The sequence below is a fragment of the Salvia hispanica genome, chromosome 3, assembly GCF_029641045.1.
Source record: "Salvia hispanica isolate PSC_SH4W2 chromosome 3, Shi_PSC_v1, whole genome shotgun sequence".
NCBI classification, from domain to species: domain Eukaryota; kingdom Viridiplantae; phylum Streptophyta; class Magnoliopsida; order Lamiales; family Lamiaceae; genus Salvia; species Salvia hispanica.
In genome coordinates, this window is record NC_142694.1 from 5,329,880 (window position 1) to 5,340,079 (window position 10,200).

Here is a 10,200-nt window from a genome sequence, read left to right on the forward strand (position 1 = left end):
AGACTAACTCAAGGTTGGAAGTTATTTCCTGAAGAATCGGGTACGAGTTTATCTTGGTCAGGCCCGACAAGCTGTGTTTGAGAAGCTTGGTGATGTAGAGGGAATCACCATAGCCCAGAGGTACCGGCTGTGCAACATATTGAGAGATAAACCACAGAACCTTGAGGTTTTCATGGGAATGTCAGCACCCGCTCGACTTGGCTACCTTCTGGCTCTATTAGAGGAGGGTTAACTCTCTATGTATTCTACGGGTTGTTCTGCATGTCAACGACAACCATTGTTTAGTATCAATAGTATTATTCTAATAACGAAGAAACACGAGTCTCAAACATAGGGTTTATGGATGTATTCTCACCTTCATGATCGATGCCCATACCGAGTAGGTGGCGTGCACAAAGTTGTCTACCCTATCCCAATATGTCCCCTTTGACGTAATGATCTCGTTGAAGGTTTGTCGTCTGAAGAGTTGATTTTCTTGCTTGCTGTATCCTATCAATTTCTAATTACACACTTCCTAGATCCAGTAAATCAACTAGATCACAAGGTCTAGAGACTCACAAGACTGGAAGTCTGGTCGTTGGTACGCAAGCAAACCTTCAAAACCCTCAACCACAGATACTAAACTAGCACAGGGAAGTAGGGATCGATCCCACAGAGATGGACTCGTAAAATACATGCGTAGAGAATTGGAAACTATTTTTGGGTTGGCTGCTGCCACGCATATTTTGGGTTGAGGAATTTAACTAAGTGAATTTGGAAATAAAGTATGCTATGCTAACTGCTAGATCTAGGCAAAAAATGAATTATGTATAAGAACTAAATCAAATCAACTACTAGATCTGGGACTTCTACGAACATCTCTAGACCAAGGAGATTAAAACAAGTGGGGACCAAACTCTGAAAAAGGTAAGTACGGACAGAATCGAATCTGCAGCCTAACTAACTAAAGCATCAACTGAAAATGACTTCATCTTCTTCAACGAACACAAATAAATGCAGAGATCAAGAAAAACAAACTCAGATGTAGATCGGAGGCATAATCTTAACAGAAAACTAAACAACGACGGAAATTAAACTGCTAGACGAAGCAAACCAAGCAGAACAAAATCCCCATAATCTCATGCACAAATTTCACCTCCCCTGTTCAGATCCACACTTCGGATGCTAAATCCACTCCGGATCCAAGCATCAGAACAAAAATCCAACCGAACACAACTTCAATACCACGATTCTCGAATCTCCTAAAATATTCAGCAACAAATTCAAGAGAACATCTCAAATAAACAAACCAAAATAGCAAGCATCATAATAATCAACACGAAATCTAACTTCATCAAAGCAAATCAAATGTAAATAGAACGGATAAACTGATTCAGCAACAAAACAACAAGCTCGACTTCCAAACGTGAAGTTCGAGACTGAACTGAGTACCAAACAGAAATTTTAAAAGAACAATTGTTTCTTCGCCCTCAAGGGACGGTGATGCACTGATACGAGACTCCTGAAAACGAAAACCACCCCAAATTTCCCATATCCCTAGTGTGTGTGCTAAGAGCGTGACTGTGTGTGGAGTGTAACCGATCTGCCATTCTTGTTGCGCACTCCTTTATTTATAAGCTTCGAGGTGGGGCCCAGCGAGGTATTGATTGACTTGATTGCCCTCAGCTTTTGGCTTCCTTCCTCTAGCTTTTCCTCGTGATTCCGTTCCTGCTCCTCGCTAGATATCCTCCTCCAGCATCTCCTGGATCTAGCGCTACACACACACCTGGCTTAACAAAACTTGTTAGATCCAGCAGAAATGTGATGTTTTTCACTACATAACCAATGCATGAAATTAGCCTTATCAAACTGCTCACACTTAAACCATACTTGTCCTCAAGTATAAAGACAAGAAGAAAAGAAGAATAAGGCGAATTTCAAGCATGGTTATCCCCTTGACCGACTCTACAGACTCTAGACAAAACTCCTACACCTAGACACAACTGAGGCAAAGCTAGACACTAAAACAAAGAGTACATAATCACATAGGATGAAAACATATAAACACATATGCATGAACTGGTTTCAACTTTTAGACAACCGTCCCCACAAGATTAAGGTCAATCCAACAGGCTGCACTCCTCCAAATAGGCCTTTTTCTCCCCTCTACCTAGCCAACCTGTCAGCTCGTCAAGATAGCCTGTTACTTCCCCAATTGTTAGATTCACTCGATCGCTCATTCCTTACCAGGGATGTTAGGACCGATTCTCTCTTAAGTTATTGCCAAACCACTGAAGCCTCGGGTTATGAGAATTTCCTCCTTCTATCCTCCGTCACTATCCCCCCCTTTTTTTTTTTTTTTTCTTTTTCTGGACTTCGTCCAGCTTATACCTCCTTGATTTCCTGGACTTCGTCCAGCTTATACCTCCTTGATTTTTTCCCTTTTTTTTTTTTTTTTTTTTTTTTTTTTTTTTTATTTCCTCCTCTGGACTTCGTCCAGCTTATACCTCCAAATTTTTGCGATTATATATTTTCTCCTTTCCCTTTTTTTTATTATTTTTTTCTTTTCTCTTTTCCTTCAGCATTCAGTGGCAGACTTTTGACATGTGTTAGCTCTAAGTGTTATCACAGGCTTATAACTCACCTCTAGAGTAGGGCTTCACAACTAGGCAAGTAAAGGCATTTACTATCGTTCTCGCTTCATTCAGATTGGTTCGGCTTACTAAAGAATCAGGCTTCTAAGTTGGAATACCTCCTATTTTCAATTGCTCTCCCTAAGGGAATCTGCCGTATTATATCCACTAGTTCATGCGACACACCCCTAGACCTACGACTCCTCAAAGCATAATAACACTGCATTGACTCCTCTCCCCCTCCCGCTTCACTCAAGCTTGGCCTCAAGCCATCGTCGTGAAGGGGGGAAAAAGAGAATTCAATGCAGAAATAAACAACAATTCTAAAAAAAAAAAAAAACTTCTCACACTTAGACCGAGCAACGGGCTAAGTGGGAGAAGAACAAACCAACAGAAAACATAGAACTTCTCACACTTAGACCAAGCATTGGGCTAAGTGGGAGAAGATAGCATAAAACACAGCAACGCATGGAAATAAAACACAGAAAAAGAAACACAAAAACTAAAATTTACTTGGTCTGGGGAAATTGCTCATTTCTGGGGCTGGCTCCCGCGAGAGCCAGACGGTGGTGGAACACTGGGGCGGTTTGTTTTCACTTTCTTCTTCGCTGGTTGCTCCAGCTCTTCCTTTCCTTCTGCAGCTTGATCGAGTCCTGGTTTCCTCATTAGCATTTTCGTCCTCGGTGGATTTGGAACTTTCTCGGGAATAGTCGGGGTGGTCAACTGCTGGAATGGCTTGATCGAGGGACTGCTGTGGATGATCTTCTGTGCCTCGCCACTTCGGCCGATTTGGTTAGGGTTTGTAAGCTTAGAGAGAGAATGACAGTAGAGAGAGGGAGGAGCAAGTTGTGAAATTATTATGTGGAGAGAGAAGGTCGGTTCGCATCTTTTACACAGAAGAGAGAGACGGTTGCAGGCATGACATCAGCGACCGTACTCCTCCATAATTGTCGGCATTTTGAATTTCAAATTATAACTTCCCTCCTCAACTGCTCCTTCATGCACTCTTCCTCTAATTGATTCCCTTGACCGCGACCTAAAAAAATATGAAGACCCCAGACTCCTGGGTCAAGGTTAAAGTACGAGACATAAATCCCCTTTGAGTTTGGGTCTTCGAAAATATTTTTGGAAATTTTTGAATTTTTATTTTGTTTGGATTTTCTTTGTCTTCTAAAGCAATTAAACTATGTACAATTACCTTTGAATATTCTCGAATCCCCTGGATCAGTGTGTAAAAACATAACATTTCCCTTGACCCAGGAGTTCATCGAGAATATTCCTTTGTCTGGCTAAGTGATAACTGAGAGCGCACGTAGTGGTATTTCCTCCACTACGCATAGCTCAGAATTATCCCTATAGACTTTCAATCTATGGCCATTAACAAGAAAAGGGACCGAGTTAGGAGCACTTCCCTGGATTTCCACTGCTCCGTGTGCGCGGAGGCCAACGATGGTATATGGACCTACCCACTTTGACTTCAACTTCCCTGGCATTAGCTTGAGTCTGGACTGAAATAGAAGTACTTTCTGCCCCACCTGAAGTTCCTTGACCCGGAGGTTCTTGTCGTGCCAGAGCTTCGTTCTTTCCTTGTACCACATTGCTGAATCGAATGCCTCTAGCCGTAGTTCCTCCAGCTCCTGTAATTGCAGCTTCCTTTCTTCTTCACATGCCACAGACTTCATATTCATTTCCTTAATGGCCCAGTATGCCTTGTGCTCCACTTCCACGGGTAAGTGACACATTTTCCCAAACACCAACCTATAAGGTGACATCCCGATTGGTGTCTTGTAAGCAGTTCTATACGCCCACAAAGCATCGTCAAGGCGTTTACTCCAATCCTTCCTTGTGGTGTTAACTGATTTTTCCAAAATACTCTTTATCTCCCTATTAGAGACTTCAGCTTGCCCATTCGATTGGGGGTGATATGGTGTAGACAATCTATGATGCACGCCGTATTTCCTCATGAGCGCTTCTATAGTGCGGTTGCAGAAGTGTGTTCCTTGATCTGAGATAATCGCTCTAGGAACTCCATATCTGCTGAAAATGTTTGACTTCAGAAACTTGGCCACCTCTTTAGACTCACAAGTGGGCGTAGCCTTCGCCTCTATCCATTTGGAAACGTAGTCTACAGCGACCAATATGTAAGCATTTCCGTACGACGACGGAAATGGGCCCATAAAATCCATCCCCCAAACATCGAAAATTTCGCAGATCACTATGGGCACTTGGGGCATCTCATCTCGTCTCGAGATTCCCCCTGTCTGTTGACACCTTTCGCAGCATTGACAGTATTCAAAGGCATCCTTGTTCAATGTAGGCCAGTAGAATCCACTGTCTAGAACTTTCCTTGCGGTTCTCCTTGGTCCGAAATGCCCTCCACACGCCAAGGAGTGACAATGATGGAGTACATCTCTTTGTTCCCATTCAGGAATGCAACGTCGAATTATCTGATCTGCACACATCTTCCAAAGATAAGGATCATCCCAGAAGTAATATTTGGCTTCGCTTTTAAGCTTCATCTTCTGGGCCCGGGAGGCTTCCTCTGAACTTGGCACCTCTCCCGTGACCAAGTAATTTGCCAGGTCTGCGTACCATGGTTCTGCGTTACGTACGCGCTTTCCTCGATCAGATTCTCCTGGACCGGTTAAAACTAAGACAGATTCCCAGCTTATCGGTCTAGGTGGTTCGTCCATATAGTACAAATGCTCTTCGGGAAAAACATCGGGAATAGCCTCGTCCGTATCTCCTTGATGAATTCTACTCAAGTGGTCAGCCACTCGATTCTCTGTTCCTCTTTTGTCTCTTACTTCCCAATCAAACTCCTTTGACCCAAGAAGATAAGGGCGGAATTTTTCGAACGAGTAGACGACAGCCAACATTTCCTTCTCCGTAGTATCGTAATTCTTCTGAGCTTGATTTAGTGTCTTGGACGCATAGAAAATTACGTAGTTTTTCCCATCTATCTTCTGCCCTAGGACGGCTCCCACAGCGAAATCGCTCGCGTCGCACATTATCTCAAAAGGGTGATTCCAGTCCGGTGCCCTGATAATTGGTGCGGACACTAGTCTCTCCTTGAGCAATTGAAATGCCCTCTTGCATCCCTCATCAAACTCGAACTCCACATCGTTGTGCAGCAAATGAGTGAGTGGTTGCGCAATTTTTGCAAAGTCCTTGATAAACCTTCGATAAAACCCTGCGTGACCGAGGAATCCTCTAACTTCCTTTTGATTTGTAGGGTAAGGTAGCTTTGCAATCACTTCCACCTTTGCCTTGTCCACTTGTATTCCTCTTTCAGAGACCACATGACCTAAAACAATCCCCTCAGTTACCATGAAGTGACATTTTTCAAAATTCAGAACTAGATGTTTCTCTTGACATCTTTGCAGCACTAGGTCAAGGCTGGCTAAACAAGTGTCAAATGAGCCTCCATATACAGTGAAATCATCCATGAATATCTCGATGCACACCTCTAGTAGATCCGAAAAAATACTCATCATACAACGTTGGAATGTCCCTGGTGCATTACATAGACCAAATGGCATCCTTCGGTAGGCATAAGTTCCAAAAGGGCATGTAAATGTGGTCTTTTCCTGGTCCTCTGGGTTCACGAAAATCTGGAAATAACCGCTATATCCGTCGAGGAAACAGAAATACTGTTTGCCAGCCAGCCTCTCTAGCATCTGGTCAATGAATGGTAAAGGAAAATGATCCTTTTTGGTGGCTTCATTTAGTTTCCTATAGTCGATGCACATCCTCCATCCAGTGACCAGTCGAGTAGGCACCAACTCGTTCTTGTCATTCTTCACCACTTGTATTCCAGATTTCTTCGGTACCATGTGAACCGGACTGACCCACTCGCTATCTGGAATAGAGTATATGATTCCAAGGGACAGTAGTTTCAGAACTTCCTTGAGCACTTCCTCCCTCATGTTTGGATTCAGTTTCCTTTGTGGATCACGCCGAGCCTTTGCCCCTTCCTCTAGTCTGATGTGGTGCATGCAAAGATCAGGGCTAATTCCAACTAGGTCAGAAAGTGTCCACCCTATGGCCTTCTTGTTCCTCCTTATTACTTCCAGCAGCGCACTCTCTTGGTCTTCAGTCAAGCGGCTGTTAATTATCACTGGACAAGTTTCTCCTTCCTCCAGGTATGCATACTTTAAATTTTCAGGCAAAGTTTTCAACTCCTTCTTCGGTGTGATGGCTTCCTGAGGTAAAGGGTTCTCCGCCTTACTTCTTGGCGCCATTTCCTCTAGATTCGCTCCCTCGTCTGGGCTCTTCTCCTGAACAGATCTGGCTGATTGGAATGATAGTGGCTGGTGGCAGAATGCCATGATCGCTTCATTGATCTGATCATCTGTCAAGTCCTGTGTGAAAAAAGTTTCACACCATCCTGTCACCTCCTTTTCTACAGTCTGGCTCAGCTCCGAATTGTCAAACTGTTCCTGCATTAGTTCAGTCTCAAGATATTCTTGGACTAGGGGGTTAATTACATCTACAACATGCAAGTTTTCAACATCAAGCGGTTTTTTCATAGCTTCTTCAATGTTGAAGGTGTATTTCTCCCCATGATAGTCCAGGCATATGGTTCCATCAAACACATCAATAACAGTCTTCGCGGTGCGAAGGAAAGGTCTCCCCAGTAACACCCCACTAGACTCAGTAGATTCATTTCCCCTCATTTTTATCACATGAAAATCAGCTGGGTATAGGAAATCATGCACTCTAACTATAACATTTTCCAATACTCCCTCAGGAGAGATGCATGTTCTATCGGCCAACTGAATCACTACTTTAGTATCAACCAAACTGACTCCCACCAATTTTTTATATATTGACAGCGGTAGGACATTTATCGAAGCACCTAGATCACACATGGCATGCTCAATTTTAATATCACCTATAGAAATAGGAAGAGTGAACATACCTGGATCTGTACACTTTGACGGCATCCTCCTCTTTTGTATCACGGCGGATACATTTTCTCCTATAACAATCTTCCCATCAGGTTTGGTTTTTCCTGCTATGAATTCCTTGATGAACTTGCTGAAGGTGGGTATTTTCAGAGCCTGCAAAAAGGGTAGGTTAATCTCCAGCTTACTAAATATTTCCACAAGGTCCTCAGTATCATCTTTCTTTTTCTTGGCTTCTCCTCGATATGGGAATGGTTTGGGTCGCTTTACTGCATTCGTGGAACTCCCTGCTGGGGCTGCACCTGTCTCCCTGCTTCCCTCTTTAAGTTCCAACTCAGGTTCTGGATCAAGGAAAAATGGGTCACTTAGTCGAGGCATAGATCCCCTTAAATCTCCCTCCTGGAGGTCATCCTGTATAGGAATTTCTCTGAGTCCAGGATCATCTCCTCGAGACTTCTGATTCCCCTTTTCTCCGTTCATCTGTGAGGGTGTCTCCTCGTTTATCACTTGCTTCGGTCCTTCATAGCCTTTCCCCGATCTCAAGGTAATTTGACTAATATTTGCTCGGTCTGGTGGTTTGACAGTGGCAGGCAATTTCCCTTCATTTCCCCGCATTTCGTTCAGCGACGTGGCCAACTGGGACATCTGCTTTGCCAACATGTCCATGGCAGACTTCTGCTCCTGCTGGGCATCTTGAATTTTGTGCACCACGTCATTATTAGCCTGCATGTTATTCTGCATGTGTTGTTGGAAATTTACCAGGTCATGCACCATGTCATCAAGATTCCGCTGTGGTCGGAAACCTTGAATTGAACTGGGATTAAATCCTTGATTTTGATTGGTTCCAACCACCTGGTTCTGGCGAAAATTTCCCTGACCTCCTTGATTATTGTTGTACTGGGTTGCTGGACCTGGGTGACTCTGTTGGAAATTTTGATTGTTTCCTGAATTGTTCCTCTGATGCGGTGGCACATAAGAATTCCCTTGGTTGCTCTGGTTCCTGTTGTTCCAGTTATGCTGATCCCCTTGGTTACGGAAATTCCAGTTGTTCAGCCCCTCTTGCTGCTTCCCTGCCCAGTTAGAATTATGCTGTGGTCCTTCCTGATTCCGGCTGGGCCATGTCTGCTGGTTCTCCGCTGGACCTGGGTGTTGTGACTGTGGTTGTTGGTTCCCTTCAGCCCATCTGAAACAAGGATTGTCCCTCCATGGTGCCTCCTTAATCTTCCACTGGTTCCAGTTGGTATTTTGATTACTTTGATTCCAATTCCCCATTGCATTCACTTGAGCTTGGAAATCTCCATCGAGTGAGGGATTATTGTAAAATTGAAGCTGATGTTCCTCTTGACCTGGGTTTTTTTCCTTATCAGTCGACCCAGGGGTATTTTTCTTTTCAATGGCATTTAGCAGTGCCTTCTCCAGTCGATCTATTCTGTCTCTAACCTCTTCTCCTTCTCGTTCCTTAACTGTGTTCGCGGAGCTTCTCCTCATGATAGCACGCGGGCAGTCATACGCCTTCTTCGCGTCGATTAATCTTCCCAGAATCTCGCGTGCCTCGCTTGCCTTATTCTTGGTGAAATTCCCCCCGCTCGAGGAATTCATTAAGTCCTTGGACTCAGGATTTGCCCCTTCGTAGAATAGATAAAATGTTTCAGCCTCCGTCATCCTGTGATTTGGGCAAGCGTCAAGCAGGCCTTTAAACCGAGACCAATATTGGCTTAAAGATTCATCGTAGTCCTGCTTACACTCTTGAATTTCTTTTTTCAAAGCGTTTGTCTTATTGGACGGAAAGAAATAGTCCAGGAACTCCAATTTGAAATCCCTCCATGTGGTGATCGAGTCAGGTGGAAGCCTCAGCAACCAAGTGTTTGCCTCTCCTTTCAATGCAAATGGAATCGCTCGCAGGCGATAGTCCTCCTCGGTAGTTTCGTTAGGCCTTTTCTGGATGCTACATAGCTTACTAAACTCGTTCAAAAACTCATAAGGACACTCATTCCTCCGTCCAGAGAATGTAGGTAAAACGCCCAGCACATTCGTCTTGATCTCAATAGACCGCTGACGTTGATTTGACACTATGGCATGAGCTGGCTCTCCGTCGAGATGTGCAGTTAGCGAACCAATCTCTGGGTCTAGGTCCACTAAGTTTGCCATTACAGACTCCTCTTCCTCCCTTTCCGAATGCTCAGTTTCTGACGACGACCGTGAATCCTCTTTCCCCGATGAATTCCACTCTTCTTCACTCCCTGATTCAAACGGAAATGGATCTACAGTTGACAACCCCGATCTGGTAGTTATGGCGGATGTTGATTCCCTGACTTGCCACTTCAACTGCACGTTCCTTGACCAAGATGGGTTGCTCCAGATTCCTGACCTTGAGCCCTTGCTCATAAACTGCCAAAAGCGAAATTCAAAAGATTAAAACTATTTACACCAAATCTCTAAACACATAAACAAACTACGCCATCCATCCCCGGCAACGGCGCCATTTGAAGAGTTGATTTTCTTGCTTGCTGTATCCTATCAATTTCTAATTACACACTTCCTAGATCCAGTAAATCAACTAGATCACAAGGTCTAGAGACTCACAAGACTGGAAGTCTGGTCGTTGGTACGCAAGCAAACCTTCAAAACCCTCAACCACAGATACTAAACTAGCACAGGGAAGTAGGGATCGATCCCAC